This window comes from Aedes aegypti, chromosome 3 (genome assembly GCF_002204515.2).
Source record: "Aedes aegypti strain LVP_AGWG chromosome 3, AaegL5.0 Primary Assembly, whole genome shotgun sequence".
Taxonomy (NCBI): domain Eukaryota; kingdom Metazoa; phylum Arthropoda; class Insecta; order Diptera; family Culicidae; genus Aedes; species Aedes aegypti.
This window is the reverse complement of record NC_035109.1, coordinates 333774914-333800001: the sequence shown is the minus strand read 5'-3', so window position 1 is coordinate 333800001 and position 25088 is coordinate 333774914. Positions and strand designations below refer to the sequence as shown.

At 35.6% G+C, this 25088-nt stretch overlaps 1 protein-coding gene across 3 annotated transcripts in view; it reads right to left on the bottom strand.

Annotated features, from left to right (window-relative positions):
- Positions 1–25088, bottom strand: part of LOC110678644 (SOX domain-containing protein dichaete) — a 243563-nt gene that overhangs the window by 2165 nt on the left and 216310 nt on the right. The window lies entirely within an intron of this gene.

The window sequence follows — 25088 nt, the reverse complement described above, 5'->3', positions numbered from 1 at the left end:
GTTTTTTTTTAATCTATGAGCTGAGCATATATTTGTCTATAATATGCGTTGTATTTAAGTGCTTCTATTGAAAAGTTTTAGACTATTCGACTTAGAAAAATCCTCATGCCAAAGTGAATCATGGAAGGGCCCAAGAAATTAATTTCCTTATTGGGTGCTTCATGAATGTTTCGATTTCTGTAATTACACAGTTCGGAAAAAGTCGATCTGAATGCACAGAGATGTGTCGCGCTGGTTTTAAAGCATATAAAAAAATAATGGCGTTTACAGAACGCATCAGCCGTTTATTAGATAATTTATTACATTTGACATTTTCATGAATTTATCTACGTTAATCAATAACACAACACAGTATTTTACTATTACTATTTTTTATTATGAATAAACTTGAATTTCGATGCAGAGAGTTGTACTGATTTGAACACGTGCCGGTAGTTCACGGTGTATTTTTGACAGTTAACGTTTTCAGGAACTCTTTTTTGAGCGTGATGTTTTAATAATTTATTTTAATCAGCCAGCTTTCTACCATCATGTTTTTGAACCAGAGTTGCTCGCTGTCACTATCAACGCTTCAAATTTGCTGATTTGTACAGGCCGACTGCGATACAATTCGGATCAATTTATATCACATCAACATCATGCTGTCTACTCCATAACAAGTGCATTGATGGCGATAGACTATGGATATCATTGATGGGTTAAGTTTCGCCTTAAATTAAGCAGTTAAATGGCAATTTATCAGTACGATATTTTTGACAGTGTTGCAAATAGAATGAAACTATTTGTTGGTCACTGAAAAACAGTAATTGCATGGATGATTAACACGTGATCACTCATTCCGCAGTGATTATGATCTAGAGTGCGATGTCGCATCACTGCTGTTGGTTGTCAAATCAAAGTGATATTGATAGCTCGCAAGTGATAGTGATAGTTTTAGACCATCAGCCATCAGCAATAAATCTCATATTTGGCCACAATTTGTGTCGTATTGAAGCGCTTCTGATTGCAAAAGTTTCAGACAATTCGACCGAAAAAACCCTCATGCCAAAGTGAATCATGGAAGTGCCAAAGTGGTTCTGTACTTGAAATTTTTGAGAATTTTTATCCTCATTAGGCCGGAGCAAATCTTAAAATCTTCTTTTGTCACCTTCCATCAAAATGTGTCGAGGGGTCTGCCCATAACTGCATATTTATAACATTCGACAAAAGTAGGCATTGATTAAATGGAATACTAAGTGTGCATTTTATGGCAGTATGGGAAGTAACTAAAATTTCTAAAAATTATCAGGAATTCAAAAGTACTTTTGTGAGGCTGATATTTCGTACAACTCTTAACGTATACTAGATGAATTGTCAGAAAATAATTATGATAGATATTTTATTGCTATTACATTACGAGGCTCATTTATAATCTCAATGTGACTGTTATGCGATTATAATTACCGCTGTGACAAAACAACTTGTTATTTTTTTCGAATTTTCTAGAACAATATCACAGACTTCAGTAAGTTGTTCGAGAGACTAAAATTTCTCGGCTTTATCGGGCCCCATACTTTTGGTCAAATTTGAAATTAAAGTACATATTTTCAGTGAAAAAAAACATTTCAAAGGTGTTAACTCAGCGGTGTGTTAATAATTGTAATTTGTATTTTGCAGATCAAGATAATAAGTTTATAATCAGAATAGTAATTTAAAATTTAAAACAAAACAAGCAATCAGAAGAAGAATAGATAAACTAAAAAGCTCGGATATTACTGGAGAAACCTTGACTCCAAAATTAATAAACCATTTTCATAGGCAATAAACTGGAAATTACAGCGTTTTAGGACTTTTAATCCAATAATACCTATTGTCTCATGTAATATTGGAAGGACGAACTACAGTGATACCTCCATGAGTCGATGTTCCATAACTCGATATCGACTCATGGAACCATACATAAACCAAAATTTCATGGTTACTAAGATGGTCCCCTCAAACAGCTTTCCAAAGCATTTGTTTCCACGACTCGATATTTCCATGAGTCGATGGTCCCTTCAGATATTGACTCATGGAGGTTTGACTGTACAAAACTAGCGTAAAAACACACATAATAGTGAAAACCTGGGAGGGAGAAACCAACACAAAATTTCTGTACGTCATAGTGAGCCGAGATTCCGCTGTCACAAACTGTCACTGTGAGCCCAGATCTCAAACATTGGACTAACATGAAAAAAGCGCGTAACTGATTAAAACACATTTTCGTATTTCTTCAAAAGTGATAAAAAATCGAATGAAAATCAATTCATGCACATAACGCAAGTAATATCACGTGAAAAAACACATCGTTCTACTTTTTCCAATGAAAATGAATATTTAGTGCATTGAAAACTGTGGCCCTTTTTTCATGTTTGTCAGGAAAGATCGAAGGTGCACAATAAAAGGAAACTACCGATTTTCTCGAAACCTGCCTTGATTGTTGTTGGCAAGCTGGAGTTATCTTGCAGTTCAAAATAAAGTTGTCTTATGTTTCGTGTGTAGTATCGGTGCCTCCCTCCCAGGTGAAAACCAACTCTGAAAATAAGACATTTTATTTATTTCCCCCCTCTGACTTTTTGAAAAATTGGAAGGGGGGTGGGGGTGTTTTTAAAAGTTAAATTTCAAATTTGTTCCGGCCTTATCTACTCATGGTCAATTTTCCACATTTTTTTTATTTGAATGAACCGTTGCCTTTGACCACACGGATAAAAATCCGATTCCGACACCATGATTTACAAGTCATGAAATTCATAAATTGGTTAGGTCGTGGTATCAGGACGACAAATCATGGCTCTGTGAAATTTTCAGCTTTTTGGGTGGTGATTTGAAGGTAGCCCAAAGACAATGTTGGTTTATATGGAAATTACTATGGATAAATTTTGATAAATGTTCCAAACACGCTAATATTGTAATTTAAATACAAACTTATTATCCCATACTGAAAACTCATTCTTCAAACCTTAATGAAGGATGTTGCTGAATGAACAAATCCCTTTTGAGCTAGTTTTGTTTTGGGATTTTTGTGGACGTTTGCAGGGCTTTTAACCCATATGAAGCTTAATAATAGCAAACAAACTCATGAATATTTCTTCTCCTATCCATCGGATTGAATTTCTCTCTTCAGCAAATTTCTTTATTATGGTTCGAAGAATGAGTTTTTAGTTTGGGATGATAAGTTTGTACTTACATTCAAATACTAACGTGTTTGGAATATTTTTCAAAATTTCTCCATAGTAATTTCCATAGAAACCTACATCGTCTTTCGGCCACCTTTAATTCACCACCTAGAACACTATTTTTATGATAAGAATGATAAGGAAGATATGGGAAATTCGATTTTTGACTTTTTTAAATTTTGAAACGCCCTAGTTTACCATATATGGCTATAGTGGTTCCCTATTTAGCCATATATGTTCTATCGAAAACCTTCACATTTTGAATATTTTTGAATACTTTAACATCAAGATATATTTCATATCAAACTACTCAAACACAAAGAATGATTAAAAATTTCAAAATAATCAAATTATCACGTAAGGTACAGTGGGGTATGTTAATACAGAAAAATCAATAGTCAACTTCATTATTATATACAGCTAACGTGAATAATGTAATTCAAACTTTTTTCTGTGGACAACAAATGAGGGACTAATATACCGTAAAACGGGGTATCTTTGATAATGCGGGTAACTTTGATACTACACAAAATCTCATAATTTCTGTTGACCGGTTAAGCGAAACGAATGCAAAACTAAAGAATATTAGTATGACACTTCATGTAGGAGCTGTTTTCATTTGAATCGAGAGCATTTGAGGTTTTATATATGAATATTAAAAATTGATACGATTTTAGCACTTTCGAAACGCTTACAAACAATCTGTTCTACGATAACTATTTAATGTAGTTTTGTATACTTGGCCACTTATCTTTGACAGCCTAGTTATCATAGAACTTGAATTTGGTTTCAAATCTCTTAGCGAAAAACATTTTCACAAACTGAATCCATTTTTGTAATCTTAGTCAGAAATTTCCATATCCCTTTCGGGACGAACTAGCACAATTGTGCTGTTCGGCACCCATCACATTGAATGATTCTTTTAGCCAATAAATCATTGTTTTACTAAACTTTTTTGATTTCGATTATTGAATTATCATTGCTACTTGTGATTAAGCACAACAGATTTTGTTTACATCGTAAATAGAAAACACCAGCTCAGGGAAAACAAAATGTAAACAAACACCGTAAGAATTGAAAAAGTTTTATCTGTCGCAACTATGCGTTTTTTCTAGGTATGCACGGATACGAATCGAGAGTGAAAGAGTTATTCTTTGAAATGGTGAAGACCAAATGAGAATTGATTCACACAGCAAATATTTCCGGAGGGACAAAGTGGGACCAGCACAATTGTGCTGGTGCCGGCACTTACCCGGACGATGTTCGTTGTAGACTACCAATTTTCATTTTCAGTATTTTGATCGAATTAAGTGGCTGAATCTGGTTCTAATGTCCACAATAGTGCAAAATATTGCATTAAAACATGAATGAGTGATTTCATACGAATCATAAGGATGATGTACCGTTCGAAAACTATGTAACAGAAACTCATAGCTTTGGTTTAAAAACTTTTATTTTTTATACGTCCATATTTGAAATAGATTGGGAATCACATTTAATGTTTTAAATCTCCTATAGCAAAGTTTAAGACAAAGTAAAAGTTTAGGGGAACGTTCAAAAATAACGTCAATTATTTAGGGGAGTGGAGGTGTATGAAATTGCGACAGTGCATGTGAGAAAAAGCGTGATAGTGGACATGGAGAGGATTGAGATTGACTTAAAAACAATGGACGTAATTTTTGAATTTCCACCTGCTTTGATAATCGATCAATACCATGTTGACGCGATAATCCATTTTGGTGTTCTACAATGTATGCCGGTTCAATATCTGCCATCATATTTATGAAATGTGACAACTGAAGCTGAAAACCTTTACTTACTATTTGCTTCCGAACCACAGTGTCCTTCAAATGGCATACTATTAATGTATGCAGCTCATGCTGGTCTTCTTCTTCTTCTTGGCATTACATCCTCACTGGAACAGAGCCTGCTTCTCAGCTTAGTGTTCAATGAGCACTTCCATAGTTATTACCTGAGAGCTTGCATTGCCAAAGTTGCCATTTTCACATTCGTATATTATGTGGCAAGTACGATTAAACACTATGCCCAGGAAAGTCAAAGAAATTTCCATTACGAAAAGATCCTGGACTGACCGGGAATCAATCCCAGACATTTTTAGCATGGCTTTGTCGTGGACTCTAACCACTCGGCTAAGAAAGGCCCCTGCTGGTATTACTCGCAAATATGTTGTTTCTTCTTCTTCTTTCTGGCGTTACGTCCCCACTGGACAAAGCCTGCTTCTCAGCTTGAGATTCGAACCCACGACCCTCAGCTTGGTCTTGCTGAATAGCTGCGCGTTTACCGCTACGGCTATCTGGGCCCCTGTTGTTTATGATGTATGAAATGCGTTTGAAATACTCTATTTAACTATTAAACAATGTATGAAGTTATGGAGTCTAGATTATCCGCTCATATAAAAAATATCGTTTCATACCTTTTACGTTTAAAAATATATTGTCCAAATCTTGAATTTTGAGACTTAGATAAGCAGATATGTTAAAAATAAAAATCTGTACTTTATTGCCGTGCTTATAGTGTTGCAAAGTAACTAGCAGTATCGATCAAAGAAGTTTAGGTTCAATTCCCGCGGCAGTATTTTTTTTTCGTCAGATACGTATTATAATTGTGCCATTTGGCGTTGCATGCTAGTCCGTTGATTTGTGTGATGCTCCCTTTAAAGGCTATAATCGTACATAATGCTTTCCAGGAAACTTTCCACGGTAGGATTGACAGCTAAAAATGTACATGCAACCGAAACGAAGGGAAAACAAAACTTACGAGTATGGTCGAGCTTTACATTTTCCTTAGTAATCTAACGGTCACACCGATTGCAAAACTTTGAAAGCTCATGGCAAACCAAAAAGTCTACTGTTTGCAGCTGTCTTCTTTAGTGTCTTATTAGAAGCATTGTCAGTGTCTTTATTTTCAAATCTGGTAGTTTCCAAATATTTAAAAACATAAAAAAATGATTGCTCTATGTAATATTTAAATTAGCTGGAATATATGTATGTAACATTTTCAAAAATCAAATTCATTCTTTAATATGGTTATTTACCTGATTTTGTCAATCCTTTTTAAATGGGTTTTTGAATTCCCTGTTACATGTAAGCTATCCGTCATAGTTCTTTCAATCCTACACACTACTAAAAACTAATACAGTACTGACCCGATTTTGTCAGCCTATCTTGAATATATCCAAAAATTGTCTTCGTCATGTAGTACCCGTTTACATTAATACTGATGATGATGTTCAATGTCATGCACGCATGGGCGTAGCCAGAGAGGGCAATGGCAATCCTCCTTCCCTCTGAACAAAAGAAAAATTTTACTATGAGAATTAATCTTGTGTTTGAATTTTTCAAAGATTGTCTCTAGCACTCGTATTTATACAGTAGTTACGTCATGGTAGAAACTTAAAAAGTCTACCAAACATCAGACTTTTTGAAAATATCTTGCCAGAAATTGTTCGAAGGTTTTATCAACGATCCGCAATGGAGATATGCACAGCTGAGTAGTCGACAAATGAATTACATACATTCTCGAGTATCAGTAATTCCCCAGTAAACACGTGATCGTAAATAATAGGATATAAGTGTATAAATGTGGAGGCGATATACGTACATTTTGCATGCAGCCTAATGACGCTTGTGCGTATATCGCCTCCACATTTGTACTAATATGCGCTATCTTATACGAGTTTGTGTTAACTGGGTCGTGCTTCGTTACTTGGCAACCTGGCAATTATTTGTTAAAAATGAAAAACCGAAAAACACAGCCGAGTTCACGAAAAAGAAATTATGTATGTAGGTTCATTCATGAATTCCTCTAAGAATTTCTCTAAAGGTTAAGATGCATCGAAGCCAAAGCTCGAATTTTCAAGAGCACAAATCAAGAGAACCAGGCAACCGTTTGTACAGGAAATTCAACTCATTGGTCATATTTTGTTACATTCTTTCAGGGTTTTTTTAAAAGTAATATCTCGAAGATTTCCTTTAAAATTTGCTCCTAATGTTTTATTGGTTTTCTGCCTTGAATAACTCTATAAGCTCTTGAAAGTTTCCCTTCAAAACTACATTTTGATGAAATTTGCTCACCTGGCCTAGGACTCATCAATAGTTTCAAAAACTCCTCTTAAAACTGTCTTAGAGATTCCTTCAGAAATTCCTTTAATTTTACTTCTATTTTTTTGCAAAATTGCTAAGATTATGAAGGATTCTTACTGGAATCATCTCACGAGATTTTTCAATAATTCGACCAGGAATTTCACGAAGATCCTTTTCAAGTATTTAATCATCCCATAGGTATAGACATAATTTCAGATATTTATTCACGACTTTATCGAATGTCATTTATGAATACCTCTAAGAACACAAAAAAAATCGCAAACTAAAGAAATACTGGAAACAATTTTTTTACAACAATTCCAGGTCAAATTCTTGATGAAATTCCTACGAAACTTTCAAAACAATTCTATAAAAATCTTAAAAACAGTTCTGGATGAATTTAAAAATGTTTTAAAATTTACATACAAATCTCCAGTTGAAATATTCTATGAATTAACTTAAAGGAATTGCAAGAAGAGCTTCGAGGCAATTACTGATGCTATTTTAAAAGAAATTCTGAAAAAAAAATCCTAAAGAAATTTTTGTTTTATTTTTCTTAGGAATTCCGGTGTCCTGAGAAAAATTCTTAGATAACACAGCGTAACAAAAATGACATTTTTGCGTGTCTCAAGAATCAAATTATGTGTCTCTAGTAGATTTGGGTTTGCTGAATCTGATACCGTTCTCAGAAATATTTCAGCACGTCACAATTTTTAGCTGCAATTCGCGAAAGTTGTATAAAACACTGATTGCATTGATGTGTACATAACATTTAAAGTATGATTTATTAAAATATATTATGATCTAATCTACCAAGCATGCAAAATAAGACTATAACTTTCATTTCAGATATAATTTGATTGAAATTGCACGATTAAATTGAGGTTAAATCGATTTTTTCAACATGCTTGCAGTCTCCATACGAAATTCTTCGGTTTTCTTATATGGAAAAATACAAAACTTTTCTAAACCAACAAAAAATAACTTTTGAGCATCGGAAGTATTATGATCATTGATGATAATTATTGTTATACACATGAAGTTTGAGTTCTGAGGCAAATTAAGCAAATAAATTGCCATACAAGCTGGTAAACTTGCATGCAAGTTGGCTGAAATAATTAAATTTAACATTTTCAACAGCCAATATCTCAAAAACTAGACGTGCTATGATATTTCTGTAAATGGCATTGGATTCAGCAACCATTAATTAAGTAAAAAGCGGTATTTTGGTGCTTGAGACAAAATCGTGTTCCGCAGTGTAATTCAACGATTAGGTAGAACTAAGATTCAGATTGATGCCGGTTGTCTTACAGGCCAGAGCAAAATTGCCGATCAAAGGGATCCTTTGGCGCGAAATTTGAGAATGAAATTGTAAGGGCCGCTTTTCTCCCCCTGATAAACAAAAAAAAACCTGACTACGCCCATGTCCCTCGCCCCCTTTAAAGGCAATGAAGGTCGTAAACGTAGTTCATAAGCAAATATCAACACGTTAAAATTTGAAAAACAGAAACAAAAAAATGTCCCGATTATGTCAGGTTCCCCATTTTGTCAGCCTAAAATTCATCGAGGTGCTGACAAAATCGGGACTCTACTGTATTACAATGACTTACATTCCATTTTAAGCAAATAAACTCGATGTAAAAAATAAAATAAAGTAAATTTGATATTGGGAGCCAGATAGACATAACGGTAAACGTGCAGATACTAAGCAAGATCATGCTGAGCCGGTCGAGCATCTTTTCGTAAAGGGAATTTTCTCGACTTCCCTGAGCGTAGAGTATGATCGTACCTGTCACACGATATACACATGCAAAATCGGTCGATTGACAAAGAGAGCTGTTAGTTAATATCTGTGGAAGTGCTCATTAGAAGTTGAGAAGCGGGCTTCTTTAGTGTCAAAAAGAAGAAGAAGAAGAAATTTTATGGTAATTATTTGCACTTAAAAATGCGCCATTCTTGTTAATTAACGTCCAAGCTGTCGTTCACATATGACGTAAATTTACATGAATTTTTAGGAAAGCTGCTTACGCAGACTGAATATTTTGACGTTTCCATTTTAGCTCTAGGAATAAAATGAATTATTCCAGTTATTTAAAATAAATTAGTTCCATGTTACCAACCTTAACAAAAACATCGTTCAAGCATCATTTGAAGGAGGTTTATGTGATTTCAAAAGTTATAGTGTATATGTTAGGTAAAGTGAGTGAAAGAGGTTGGAGGGAGTCTCTAAAAAAATAATTTAATTTTCGAGTCTAGTACACGACTCTGACAACGGCCTTATAGTGGAGGTCGAATAATGCGTAACTGTCAAAGGATACAAACTGTAGTGAAATAAAATGATATAGTTCTCAATTCGGTGTTCATTTATTTATAGGAATACCACTAAACAATTCGAAGGTTTATTATTAGATAGCACCCAATACCGGACAAAGTCGAAAAATTGAGAAATCATGGTCCAATCATGATGGTGTATTAGTAGAAAAAAAAGCTATTATGTAGATTAATGTTCGCGTAGAATAACACATCCTTGAAAAATGCATGCCTTTTAAAAAAAGTAGAAAATTGTGAAAATCCTTAAAAAACTGACGTATTTTCTTAATTTTGAGCCTATTTAGTAATTATTTTGAATATGAAAAAATACTTTGGATCACGCAAGCATGATCGAACATAATTCTAATTTGATAGTATGAATGTATTTTGTACCATAATTGAACTAAATATGGACAAATTACAATTTTTCAATGTCCCTCAGTTTCGGACAGCTTGATTTGTTATATGATATCTTTGTTATTATTGCGTCAGTGTCTCAAAATACTTTCATTTTTCATGGGTGCCGTCGATCATGGTATCAAACATGTAATAAAACTAAGAAGAATGAAACATCGTAAAATGTGCTATTTTTCATCATATATGGAAGAGGTTTTTGATAGGCATAAGACAAATTAAGAAAAACTCAAATTAATCTTGTAAGTGTTGCAAATTCATTGAATTGGTAATTAAAAACTATTCCTATAGTGTACACATTCAATGATGTTCAAATTTGCAGAATTCGAGGCATTTCCAGAGCGCGTCCGGTTTTGGGTGCCACCTTTCAAGATCGATCAATTTGGTACTAAAATACATCATCAAAATGCATTGTCAAAATTCATATTTATATTTTCAAATTTATTTTTGTACACTATAAAAATGATAATATTTATCATAAATGGGTAACACGAGCCCATAAAATCAATATTTTTCGAATTATGAATTTAGTGGCTTAAGTGTCCGGTACTGGGGGATCTCCCCCTATTTTCAATTTTTATTTTTATTGCATAAATATTTTTGAGGAAAAATCCCACATAATTTAGAAGGATATAAACAAACATAGCATAACCAAGACGTTTTGATTGAGACAATTAGTTTTCAAGTTATTCACACATGTATGTTTACCCATTTTTATATGATGTAGACTAGATATTGAATAATCTCGAGAAACGTCATCGTCACGTGATGCTTTGAATCTTAAAGAGAATTTGAAGTATTTTTATCTCTCGTACATTGTTTTCGTTGTTCAATGTACATTAAAAAAACATAATTATTTCTGAATTTTTGGGTCACCCTATCTCACGAAAGAGCACCCTAATGACGAAATAAAAAAATACGGGTCCAAAATTTTTTTAAAAAGGCATGACATGAACAGTTTAAAAAAAAAATGTTTTTTTTTTCGAACATCGACCGCCTTGGGGACGGACCAGCACAATTGTGCTGGTCTGAATTTGACCCTAAAAAGTTCATGGAGTGATAGAATAGCCAAAATAAAGAATGTTTTGTTCTACGAGATGATGAGTTTATAAGGTAAATTTTGAAATAATCACTCAAATATGGTCCGTCCCGAAAGGGATATAACGTTAAACGCCTAGCGGTATGCAATTCCCTACAAATGTTGCTAATTCATTCAATTTTGTTCGATTTGAACTCCACTATCAAAGATACCCCAAAACAGAAACCCGACTTTCGATTATATGAAAAATTATATATGGGGACGGACCTGGTGTAGTGGTTAGAACACACGACTCTCACGCCGAGGACATGGGACAGAATCCCATCCCCGAGATAGTCACTAAATATTTCTGTGACGACTTCCTTCGGAAGGGAAGTAAAGCCGTTGGTCCCGAGATGAACTAGCCCAGGGCTAAAAATCTCGTTAATAATATGTATATATATATATATATATATATATATATATATATATATATATATATATATATATATATATATATATATATATATATATATATATATATATATATATATATATATATATATATATATATATATATATATATATATATATATATATATATATATATATATATATATATATATATATATATATATATATATATATATATATATATATATATATATATATATGTAATATGTATTCAAAATAAATCTTTTGGCATTCTATCAACTGCAATCGTTAGCTCGGATGTCAGTACTGGTTTTAAAAATATGAACTATAATTCTTTGAAACAGCATGCATAAATATTCAAGTTTTCTTCGAAAAAACTATCAAAGTTACATTTGACTTTTTATAGCGGTTTTCCATGAAAATCACTCAAGTTTCTCCGCAGGACGATCAATTGTTTTATGATTTTTGTCCTCTACAATTTTTACCTTTGAAATGGTCACTGTTCGGAATATGCGTCATGTTCGGAATTTGAGACAAAACGGTAGTCACTTGCAATTTGCTGTCTAGGATTCGATAAATTTGAAAATTAGCCTGAACTTCCGTGAACATAAAGATTTTACCAACGTTTGTCCTACCCATGAATGTGGACGCGCCTCTGGTTTTCGCCATGTATTATTTAGTCGTATTAAGATTACGTTCACAGTAATTTTCATTATTGACACAATCACACACTTTTTACTAAAATGCGTACACAATCCGCAACCACCCACTACTCACGCTACCTACAGAAATAAAACGGTAGCCAGTTATGGCTATTTACGTGGATCCGGAAGAAAAAAAATCGCTTAACTACCTCGACAAATGCTCATCACTTGCGGGCTCAGAATGAGCGTGCCACTTCTGATCCAAAAAGTTTGCACCCGCATTTGTGGGAATCTTGTCCGAGGTTTCCTCTATCCTCTTCCTCATCTTAAAAGTGTGGAAGTCACAGCAGAAAGGCCGGATTTAGTTGGACACGGCCTTCCTCCACCGAACCCTGCGTCCTGTTGTGAGAAAATAAAGGATGGAGAAGATGGAAACATAATAACATGGTTGCAAGAACAATGTGTTAAAAACATAATTACACGGTGAGTTCGTTTTAGTTAGTTTATTTTTGACTGGTTGCCGTCGGTCGGTCGTTACTGAGGAGGAGGGAAGCCCCGGAGGAGATGATTCAATCTCAGGGAGCGAGCTTTGGGCGAAGGTCCATTCGGTGGCAGCTCAGTTGCCAAGAAGGAAGCGTTGGTTGTTTTCAATGATGACGGGAAAATTTCAATCTTCATGAAAGGAGGAGGGAGGAGAAACGGTATACAAATATTATACGCAGGCAACAATACGCTCCGAGCGCGAACTGTGGACGAATGGGCGATGAAGAAATTTTAATGGTATGTTATTAAAATAAATGATGTGATAAATATAATGGTTTTGTTCAAATCGGCAACACCTTCGTGGAATGCCGTGTTGCCAGTTGTTGGACTAGTATATCATTGCTATTGTTAAATGGTTATATGCGTTTTACTCAGACAAATGTATTATAATTTTTACTGTATAATAAAATTAAAATAATAGCGGAATTTGTGGCAAATGTGCCACTATATGCAATTTGTTCTCTAACTTTGTCCATAGCTTATCCAACTCACCTATTTAGCTTATGATGTTAGTTACTTGGCTTCTCATATATACTGTGTCTTTTAAAAAGAAACCAAATTCTAAAAGTAGACCTTACTTTTAAAGCTACACAACGTATTTTTCCGCACTATGGGGTAAGTGTGCCACCAAGATTGGGCAAGTTGGGCAAATATTTCAACTGAATTTAAGCAATACCAGTACCTCACTGATCTCTTTCAGTGTACGTAGTTGAATTGCTATTTGGTATCAACCTGATCGAATTCGCCGCGTAACGTACCATCCCATTGGTGATACAGCAGTCCTAACGTTCTTGGATAGAATCTGCATGATTTTGTTATCAATTTTCGCTATTCATGATTATACCTTATAAAATTAGTTATGATAATAATGTTAACTTCTTATCAGATGAGGTTTTTTTTATAAATTTTGAAGGCTACTTTTGCTGAGTTTAACTTGCTGCTGCATTTCAAGTGTGTTCAGAGTAAAAATCAATGTCACGCGATGGCAACACTGCCGGCAGTCTAATCATCCGTGACTCTGGGAGCAAAATAATTGAAATCTCGAGTCATTGAAGCTCTCAATAGGGCTCGATAACCGATAGAGACGTCATCGTCGAACAGAAGAACAGATAACAGGAACAACAATTCCTGCGAGATGAGTGCGGTAGCACATTCCAATGATGCTCTGACATGGGAACAATCACCGCCAACAAAACATTGCCCCGCAGCAAAGAAAGGCTATTATTTTGCGCGCGTTGGCCAACAAAACATTGCGCACAAGAACGGCGCAGAACAAAACGCCCGCCACACCAGACGATTGATCGTGTCAAGTTGTTGGGTTGTTCTCCGGAACGGGGGGCTATGCAAACGATGTAAGATGAATGCCCAAGCCAAGCTGTACGGCAGCATAAGGTTGACAGCACTGCAATTATCATATCAAAATGAGCGTGCGTTTTGTGTTGCCCACGATAACGAGATTGCTACAAAGCGGGCTACACCCAAGCAGCAGAAAGGAAGTGCCTTTGAGCTCGTGGTTAGTTTTAAAAGAAAGTGTACATACTGTTGGGATGCCACTACTAGTGTTGAAAAGGGGTCGGTGCCGCAGAACAATTGCAACATCCAATAATATGTCGGAGACATTCAAGTGGATATGCATGTAAAGTATGTCCCACATCAAATTACATAATTGAAAAAGCGCTGTAGCAAATTATCTAGTTGACCAATCTTTTGCCAACCTTTAGGTCATAAAATATAACCCATTAAAACGCTATGTAAGGCCCCTATAATTAGGGCTGTTCAAGATTTAAAATTGTTTCAAAATCCAATCCCCAATATGTTCCTTACCATCCTTACCATAAAAATAGTATTCTGTGAAATTTTCAGTTTTCTAGGTGGCGATTTAAAGGTGGACCAAAGCCAATGTAGGTTTATATGGAAATTACTATGGAGAAATTTTGAGAAATGTTCCAAACGTGCTAGTACTGTAATTTAAGTACAAACTTATTATCCCATAGTGAAAACTTATTCTTCAAACCATAAAGAAATTTGCTGAAGAGAGAATTTTAATCCGACAGAAAGCAGAAGAGATATTCATGAGTTTGCTTGCTATTATTCAGCTTAATATGGGATTGTAGCCCTCCAAACATCTACAAAATTTCCAAACAAAATTAGCTCAAAAGGCATATGTTTTTTCAGCAACATCCTTCATTAAGATTTGGAGATTGAGTTTTCCCTATTGGATGATGAGCTTTTACTTACATTACAGTACTAGCGTGTTTGGAATATTTTTCAAAATTTCTCCATAGTAATTTCCATATATTCCTACATAGTTTTTAGACCACCTTTAAATCACCAGCTAGAAAGCTGAAAAATTCACAGAACACTTTTTTTATGGAAAGGAAAGATCATATAGGAGAATGGATTTTCAAACATTTTTAGAATTTGAATCGCTCTAATATGCATGTGGGACACCCTCCACATCAAATTACTTCTCTGAAAAAGCGCTGTAGCAAATTATCTAGTTGACCAATCTTTTCTCTACCTTCAGGCAATAAACTATAACCCATTAGTAAGCTACCGTTTTGATTCATTTTACGGACACTTGAGACCTCAGTGAAGTATAACTCATAAGAAAGCATTTAAAATGAACCATTCTGTATGATTCCGACGTATTGTCGAGCCTTCAAAACAAATAACTTTCGAATGATGGATCAATGTTTATTCCGCAACATGAATAAATTTAAATAAATAGAAAAGCGTTGACTTTTCATGATTTTTATTCCGGGCGCTTCCTCACTTTTGCCTCATATTCCGGACACTTTTATTCTAATTCAGGACAGCTCATGAAAATCATGAATAGAAGAGTCAAATCATTAATTGAGATTGGCAATCCACTAAAGAGACGTCCGAGGCAGCTGAGTGAGAACTTGTAAGCCGTAAAAATTGAAACATTTCGTGTGAAATGCTTCCCATACAAAGCAGAGTGTCCAGAATTTGAAGCTGTCCGTAATATGAATCAAAACGGTTAACAAATAAGTTAGCAAAATCAAAACGACGAACCTGGAGATTGTGAAAACATAGAGAAAACTACTGAAGCTAAAATGCAAAAAGTGCTTTCTAAAGACCATTGTGAAGGAAATTTAAAGTGATTTTACTGTTAACACGTGAGAAAGTTGAATGGGCGATGAACTTTCTCGAACCATTTAAATCTCCGGGAATGGACGGCATGTTTCCTGCACTTCTTCAGAAGGGTGGGAAAATACTGCTGGATTCTATAGCAAATATTTTCAAAGCAAGTTTAATGTTCGGCCATGTACCAAAAATATGGACCCAAGTACGAGTTGTTTTCATTCCTAAAGTTGGAAAGAGAGACAAAACAAATCCGAAATCTTTTAGGCCAATAAGTCTAACATCTACTATGCTTAAAATCATGGAAAAGATAATAGATGAATGTATCAAAATAGAATACCTACAAAAGATGATTCTTCTTAACAGGTATCAGTATGCATATCAACCAAAAAAATCTACAGTCACTGCCCTACATAATTTGGTTACAAAAATAAAGAGTATACTCTCGATATAAAAGAAATTGCTTTCGTAGCATTTCTTGATGTAGAAGGTGCTTTTGATAATGCGTCTTTTAGTTCAATAAAAAAAAGTCAATGGAAAACAGATATTTTGATCCTGGCACTACTTTCTTGATACTTGAGTGGCTACAATCCGCTTCGTTGAATCAACGTCGAATGGATAATTTTTCTCCACTGGGCTCGGTCCTAAGCCAATCGCTTCCAGTCGCCCTGAACGTTAAGAGCCCTTAAGTCCTCTTCAATCGCAAAAAGCCAACGTGTGCGCTAGAGTGATGCAAACTTTGAAATTTTGGCTCCCCTATGCTTAAACGATTTATATTATGGTAAATAGCATCCTCCCAAAGTTTGAAATGATTCGGAAGAAATTTGACTGTGCACAAGCCATTTGAAGTTTGTATGGAGATTACTATGGAAAACGCCAACTTTTTGTGTTCAGGCCTCTATCTCTTTGATATAATATTTAATGGAAAAGTGTACAACCTTTGCTCATGTGAAATCCTTTCAGCTACAACTTTGCTGAAGGCCACATTTTGATAGAACTTAAGAATAAATTGCTATTCTTAATCAAAACCTGGGTTTGCATTTTGAATGCTTAACAAACTGCTCGGCAGGCAACAGTGGTGCTCCTCATTTTGTTCCATGCTGTTTTGCGCCTCAGTTATCTTCTTCTGCATCTTCTTTATACTGCTTTTTCCTTCTGCGGTGAATTCTTTTCTCGGCTGCTCTAGCTTCCTTGTACCGCTCTCTATTCTGCCGAGTACCAGACACTAACATCCGGCTTCTGGCAACATTCTTCTCATCCGTCACATTCTGGCACTCCTCATCAAACCAACCATTTCTGGGTCGTCTCTGAGCAGTACCTATCACCTCTCGCGCTGCTGTGCTCACCGCACCGTGGATAACCTCCCACAGATTGTTGAGGTTGTCGCCTATGTAGTATCCCCTTATCCGCTCATCAAGCTTCTGGCGGTACTCGTCTGCTACACCTTCTGTTGATAAGCGCTGGATATTAAAACGCAACGGTCGATGTGGTCTTGTGGTTGCCACGGTAGACAACCGTGCACGAATTTGCCTAACAACAAGATTGAGATCAGAGTCAATGTTTGGACCTCTGAAGGTCCTCACATCTATGGCACTCGAGAAATGCCGGCCGTCCACCAAAACGTGGTTTATTTGGTTGCAGAGCTCGCCATTTGGGTGCATCCAGGTGTGCTTTCGGATGTCTTCACGTGCAAAGGCAGCATCCATAAATGACGTAGCATTTTTTTGACAATTTTTGACACCCCCTCCCCCATCGTAGCTTATTTTCCCATATTTAATACAATGTTCGTAGCAAAATCGTAGACTCCCCCCTCCCCCTAAAATGCTACGTCATTTATGGACGGTCCCGGACGGTGGCGGAGTGAAGGCTCTCCGTACCAATTATTGGGCGGAAAAAATCCTCTCTTCTGACCTGTGCGTTGGCATTACCGATAACAACTTTTACGTCATGTTTGGGCACTCTCCGTAGGTCTTGTCGAGACAATCATGAAACGCATCCTTCGTGTCGTCGGGTTTATCGTTTGTCGGCGCATAGATGTTGATCAGACTGTAGTTGAAGAATTTGTCCCGTATCCTCATAACTCGCTTCATCTGTTTCCCGATCACTATGAATCCAACACCATGCTCTGCCTTATTGCTGCCACTATGGTAGATGTTGTATTTGAAAGCTGTGTTGGCGACGGGATCTACCGCCATGAATTCACGTTCTCCAGTTCTAGGCCATCTTATTTCCTGAATAGCAGCCGCGCTCATTTCAACCTTCTGCAATTCACGAGCCAAAAGGCTCACTCATCTGGGTACATTTAACGTCTTGACATTCTAGGTATCGAGTTTCCAATCGTAGTCTTTATTTTCTTTAAATATCGTTAGTTATTTCTCCTTTCTTCATTTTTGTGGTAGGTAAGAAATCCGATATGCTAGCTCGAATAAAATAAAATGCGGTATTGCCGTAGAAAATAGATATTTCGGTCAATTTTTGCTGAAAACGGTAAAAAAATCACGAACTCCGGTATTTTATTTCACCGAACTGTTCAGCTGTTTAAATTTAACAGAAAACCGTAAAATAATGTAAGTATGTTTTGAGAATTGCGCCGTACCTGCTCAAGAAATTACTCCAAGAATTCATCAAAATTTTAATATGTGTTATGCAAAGGATCTTTTTTCGAACCTCTGTTAAGTTTCCTTGGTTTCCTTCAATGTTTTACTTTCCCCCAAATGTCGTATCCCCGAATGTAATTTTCCCAAACTCCAATTCTCCGAATGGCCAACGTCCCAACGAGCCAGCTGCTTAGCTTAGTGTTCTTATGAGTAATTCCACAGTTAAACAATAAAATAAATCATTTTTGCATGTGTTTATCGTGTGGCAGGTACAAAGATACTCTATGCCATGGTGGCAAACCCAGGTCGTGGACTAGCCTAGAACTTTTAAAAGAATTTGTTCAACCCTCTAATCTCCGCCTTTAAACGGGGTACCCTTTGTACTTTTGTGTATTTTTTTGTAACTTTAAAATCAAAATAATTTTGTTTTTGACTTAAACCTTGGACTATAGCACGCATATGAAGAATGTTTTTTGTGCCATTTGATTTTTTTTGTGTTTTTAAAAATGTTTGAAAATTGATTTTTATGACATTAAAGTGCTTCATTCTCATTCAATGTGCTATCCAAAAATTCGTACATTTTTTATTTTTTTAGTCGTGAAGTCGTCTATCAAAGAAGTAAAGTTTAATGGTATTAAATTTACTCTAAAACTGTTTTTCCGTTAGTTACACGGAAAATAATATTTGTTTCAGAAAAATATTTAAGAATTCATATTTTCAAAAGTAATGTAAAACCCCCAATTTCTATTATTGTCAAAAATCGGTAACCAGTAGAGGCTTCAGGAAAAAATAGAAAAAGACAGGGATGTTCAAAAATAAAAATTAGCAAAATCAAAAACCTAAATTTATGAATTTGCGAATAAAAATAAATCATCGCAACAAAACGTGTTCAGATCGATTTTAGATAGCAAAACATGATATCTATATCAAAAATAAAAATTTGGGTATTAGAGGGTTAAACTGATTTGAAAAGTTAAGTCGAATAAGGATTGTAAAACTTAATATTATTATACTGGTTAAATTTGTTGCATGAGTAATGGGTTCATAAACGCAATGAAAAAATCCGGAATGGAAAATGCCTGAAGATTCAATTGGGAAAAGTCCCATTGAACGACAATCAAGCCATCAAGGATTATAAGGATTTCATAAAATTCATCTAAAAATTCCCTAAAATAGATTTCACATGCATTTCGTATATAAATGACTCTCAAATTTCTCCAGGCATCTCGAAAGTGCTCCTCCAGGGAATCAGACAGAAATTACCCTGGAAATTGTCTTCGCGTTCATGTAGAGATTTGGTTATGATTCACGTAGGATTTGGTTATGATTCTGCCTTGCAACTCTTCTAGGTAGTTTATCGAATTGATTGCTTTAAAAACAGAAAGCATACGTTCGGAAGTTCCACACAAAAAATTATTAAGAGATTTCTCCGTCAACTATTCTAATGATTTTTTTCCTCTGAATACAATCTTGTTTTTTAAGAGATCAACTAACAATACATCTAATTTTTCAAAAGATGACTTCAAATAATTTCTCTCCAATTAATTCAGTATTACACTTGAAATTTCTCTAGCAATTTACACAAAGCTGTTGTCAATGCATTCCAAGAATCGATTCAAGATTTTTGAAGGAACTCTTTTAGACTTCTTCTAACATTTCTCTTGAGATATTCCTAAAATATTACTCTAACTAATTTTTCTGGAGCTCTGACAAAAAACTTCCATGTATTCTATTGAAAAATTCTTCCCTGATGATATTTTCTAGAGATTTTTAATGAAACTCATACAAGAAATTTATCTTCACTTATTTCAGAGATATCTCTGAGAAACAACTTTGATTTTTTCAGATCGCCAATATTCCTAAATGTGTCTATCATATAAGATTTTCTACACGGATTTTTAAGAAACTTCTTTCAAATAGTTAGAATAAGCTCCTCAAGAGCTTTTATTAAAAAAATTTGAAAGAATTTCCCAAAAGCTTCATATACAGATTTCTAAATAAATGTTCCCAATCCTCCAGAATTTTTTTTTTTCAGGAACTCCTCCAAAGATCTATCAGGATTGTTTTCTAAGAATATCCCTGGCAGAAGCTTGTTGAAGCCAAGAAGCAATATTCTGGAAAAAAAACCTACGAATTCTGCAGAAAATGTTTTGCTGTTCTAAGAGGTATTCATAACTAAATGATAGTAAACCTAGAAGGAAACATATAATAAAACCCTTGAAAATCTCTGAAACAATTTCTAATGTATTGGACTTTTTCGAGGAAAACTACATGATTTAGCCTTGGGTGCATCAATTCTTAAATTATTTTTCCGAAGGGCCACTTGCAAGATTCCGAAATCTTGTTCAGAGTTATCTAAGAACTTAGGAAGGTTTGTGGAACTATCTGATGAAATAAAAAAAACACTCAAAGAACTTTCTGCAAGAATCATTATTGAATCTTTTTTGTTAAGAATTCTCGAATATGTATACATAAGAAATTCCTACACAAATTAAAATTCTTTAAAAGGTATTACTGGAAAAATCTCGACGATTGTCTCCAAACTATTTCAAATAAATAACTTTGAATTTGAAATTTATGGGAGAATCTTTGGAAGAGTTCTTGGAGAAGTTCTAAGATGTATTTTTCAATCGGATTTTTTTGAGCGGAATTCCGAGTTCATCTTCTGACCGAGATTGAGAGGAAACACACGAAAAATTCCTTAAAAAATATGCAGAAGAATTTCCGACGGTTCAATCTAAAGCAAATTATTGGAGGAATCCCTAAGTACTTTGTTAGAACATTTGAAGCCTTGTGTTTTGAAGGAAGTTCTGGTAGCACTACGAAGATACATTCCCAAACAAAAACATTTAGTTTTTGCTGAAGACTCATTAAAGAAATTCGAAGTATTTCGAGATATGGTTCCTGGAATAAACATTTGAAGAATCAAAAAAAAAAAATAAACGTCTTGAAAAATCTTAAAAAGGATTTAGGAATATGTGGAGCTATATTTTTTCTATTTTTTAAACATATTCTCTGATGAATTCCTGTAAGAATTTGTTTTAAGTTACTGGGAAGTTCATTTTGAATTCCATAATATGCTTTTGACAGATTATACTCAAGATATATTGAAGACTGCTGATAGAATCGTCAAATAATATCTGGTGAGTTCTTGAGCAGAAGTCTAAATGTTTGGTAAAGTTGAATAATTCTCCAAGAAGTCAATCAGAACGCAATGATTTTTGAAATATGAATGCTGAAGGCAACTTCTAAGAAAATTTAGGACCTTCCTTACACAGTTCGAACGAAACGTGCAAATTTCTGAGACATATAATGCACATAATTGGAGCGTAGAATATCAAGGATATTTACATGATATGTCATGTAAACTTCAATTATATGTCATGTAATCTAGCAGGATCCTGAGTGATTACATGACATATAACACATTTTTACATGATTTCAAACTGAAATTTACATGACGTCATGTTTACATCGCATAAATGAAGTTTACATGACGTGTAATCTTCATTATTTTTAACTGTGTAGCCGAGTGGTTAGAATCCGCGGCTACAAAGCAAAGCCATGCTGAAGGTGTCTGGGTTCGATTCTCGGTCGGTCCAGGATCTTTTCGTATTGGAATCTTCCTGGATTTCCCAGGGCATAGAGTATAATCACACCTGCCACGTATGCGAATATGGCAATTTGGCAAAAGAAAGCTCTACATTAATAACTTTGGAAGTGCTCATTGAACACTAAGCTGAGAAGCAGGCTCTGTCCCAGTGAAAACGTAATGCCAAGAAGAAGAAGAAGAAGAAGAAGTTATCCCATAGCAAACGTGATATTTTCCGACGGTCAGAGGGGGACAACGGCCTTCTCCTGCCCCCTCTGGCTACGTCCATTGGCCTGATACTGTGGACCTGGGATCGAATGGCATGACTATCTCATGAGTCACTTATGATCTAAAATAGTTAGGGTCGATGTACCAATAGCCGCATAGCTAAGAACAAATATTCCTATAAAATCGAAAAATAACGCTAGCGTTTTTAATTTTACATCATCTGAAAGCTTTTTATCTTGGTTTTGCGGGAACAATATGAAAACTACGAAAACTCATATGTTTGTATTTATTATCGCTTGTGCCAATATAGGAATACATGTGCCTATAGTAGCACTATTTCTAATTTCTGTTCCTATAGTAGCACTAGCATCACGGCGTTGGCTAAATACTAATCAAAACCGTATTTTTACAAAGCTTATATATTTCCCCTTCAAAGTGTGGATCAAAAGCTTTCGTTTGATGTAAAAAAAGTTCTTAATTCATTGATTATTTCGTATAATAAAAATAGTTTCTCTCAGTAGTGCTACTATAGGAACAATAGGTTTACTATAGGCGCAAGGGAGCTCAAATTTTAAGCAAAACTAATTATTTCGATCATTTTTTGAACAAAATCAAGCTGTGTATCAATGGTACTTAGATAAATAGCTCCTGACATTCATGTCAAAAAATATTTTGAAAAGATTTATAGCAAAACGGCCGTAAAAAGCCACTAGTGCGACTATAGGGGACTGTCCACTAAGGGAACACTGACCCTATATTGATTACTTCTTTCGGAAGTTACAAATAATACGCAACACGCTACATCATTTGTAGCTCTGCTGAAGATGCCCTACGCCATTGATAACTATATTTTTTTTGTTGGTCATCTTTGAAAACTGGCACTTATTGGAATTTTTGTTGTTGTGCTTACAACGTATTAAAGTTTAGCTTAATATATGATATCGCCCTAAAAGCCATTAGTAGCCAAATATATTTGTAGCTAGTTGTTATTGAAAAAAAAAAAAGAATGGACTTACACCTTATATAACAATCCTCTATCTCCCAATAGTGACAGTTTTTATCTTGGTCCATTCATTTGGTTTAAAACAACGAGCTACACTTTCGATTACCAATGAGTTGTACTTAGGGCGAGATCACAAGTTATGCGAGAAGTTTAAAAATGCTGCTACCGCTGCAGTTGTAACTAAGGTGCATCTTATTTCTTACAGCGATCATCGTCATCAGAGTCTCGTGAAGTAGCAAGACGAGTTGACAGCCAACGCTCCGCAAGAACGTTGAGAGCAGTTTTCGCGAATCAACTGTGCGGATGAAATGACAACCTCAAGCTGCCCAAGTAAACGAAGCACCGGTTGATTCCGAAGGGTATCATATTTTAGCTTCTTGTTTTGGAGGATTATCGAAATTTTTATTCCCCCTTAGCTCGGTTATGGATATGAATGGCTCCCTGCGATGGGGAGCAAATTGAAGATAGTAGAAAGAAGAAAAAGATATCCAATGGGGAAAGGGAAACGACAGCAGCAGGTCGTCGTCGTTTTTAATTTGTTCTCTGTCGCTTGGTTTTCTTCTTGTTGCAGCAGCAAGCAGGTCGCGAGATTCGATCCCCCGTCGCGTGCGCTTCACACTTGCGCGTCACCGGAGAAGAAATGCGCGCTAATCATAAAGTTATTCACCGCGGCTTTTGGCTGTTTTCATTCCATTTTTCTTCGCGATCCGTTCTGGTGCTGTGGACCGATCTCGAAAGGCGGCAGCTGGGGGGTTATGGCTGTTGATGTTGTCCAATGATTCTTCTCCGGGCATTTCTTTCCACTCGGCTTTTTTTTATTCGCATCCAACATCCAAATGAGTTGGCGTATTCAGGTAAGGTAGCTCCTATTCTGCGTCTACTGCCGCCTATCGAGATATAAATTTTTTATTCATTTATATTTTTATTGATTAACAATAATAATGTGTTTTCTGGCGGCGATCGCGATCAGAATCGAACCGGTAGTCGTGGTGTTCGGACTTCGGGAGCTTCTACCGCGCTAAAGGTGCTTTTGTCTTTGCCACGCGGGGGGTTACTTGGCAGCTGCTCCCCACATAACGTCTCCAAACGACCGGGCGTGATTGGATCATTTCCAATAAAGCGAAGCCGCTCCTCATGAGCCCGAGCAATATCTCGCTCTGTCGCACTCCCACACACGGCAAACATCAATTCCGTCGTCTCTTTCACGTTTTATTTCTGATGACTCTAATCGATTCTTCGTGATCGTAACAAATGATTTGTGGCGGATTAAGCAGCCCCTCGTTTTTATTATGCCAAAACTATTCATCGTCTGAGTGAAATTAGTTTTTCTTCGCTTGGCATTGTGATCGTTCCTCCATTCCTGCATGTGAGCTGGCAATCGAAGTTTTGTCTAACAGCTCTTCAGCCATTGGCGGTCACAGTGGATTATGGCCGGAAATAGTTTCAATCGATTTTATGGGGCAGATCGAAATTTTCTCGACTATTTTTATTGTCATTCACTGGTGTCATAACGCGTAGAGTTGGAGATATGCGTTGTGTCGTCGATCACCGCGGTGATTTTGTAAACTGTTATGATTTTAGTAAGCTCCCTGTTTTTTGATGGACCGAAGTGAATTTCATTATGAATACGGTCGTTCACTTTAAATATCAACAAACAAATGTATTTCGATTGATCGTGTCAGTTGATGCTTGTGCAATGTGCATACGTTTTTTTTTGTTGCTAACACAAGGTAACAGAAGTAAAATAAAGTTTGTCAAAAGTTGAAGTGGAAGAAGCTTTTTTTCAATATTTCTAGCGCAATTTAAAACATATTTTGTAAATATCACTCAAAATATCATAGAAATCGATTGAACATTATGTATTTTTAAGTAAGGGCTTTGCAAAGCTTATCGTAAGGA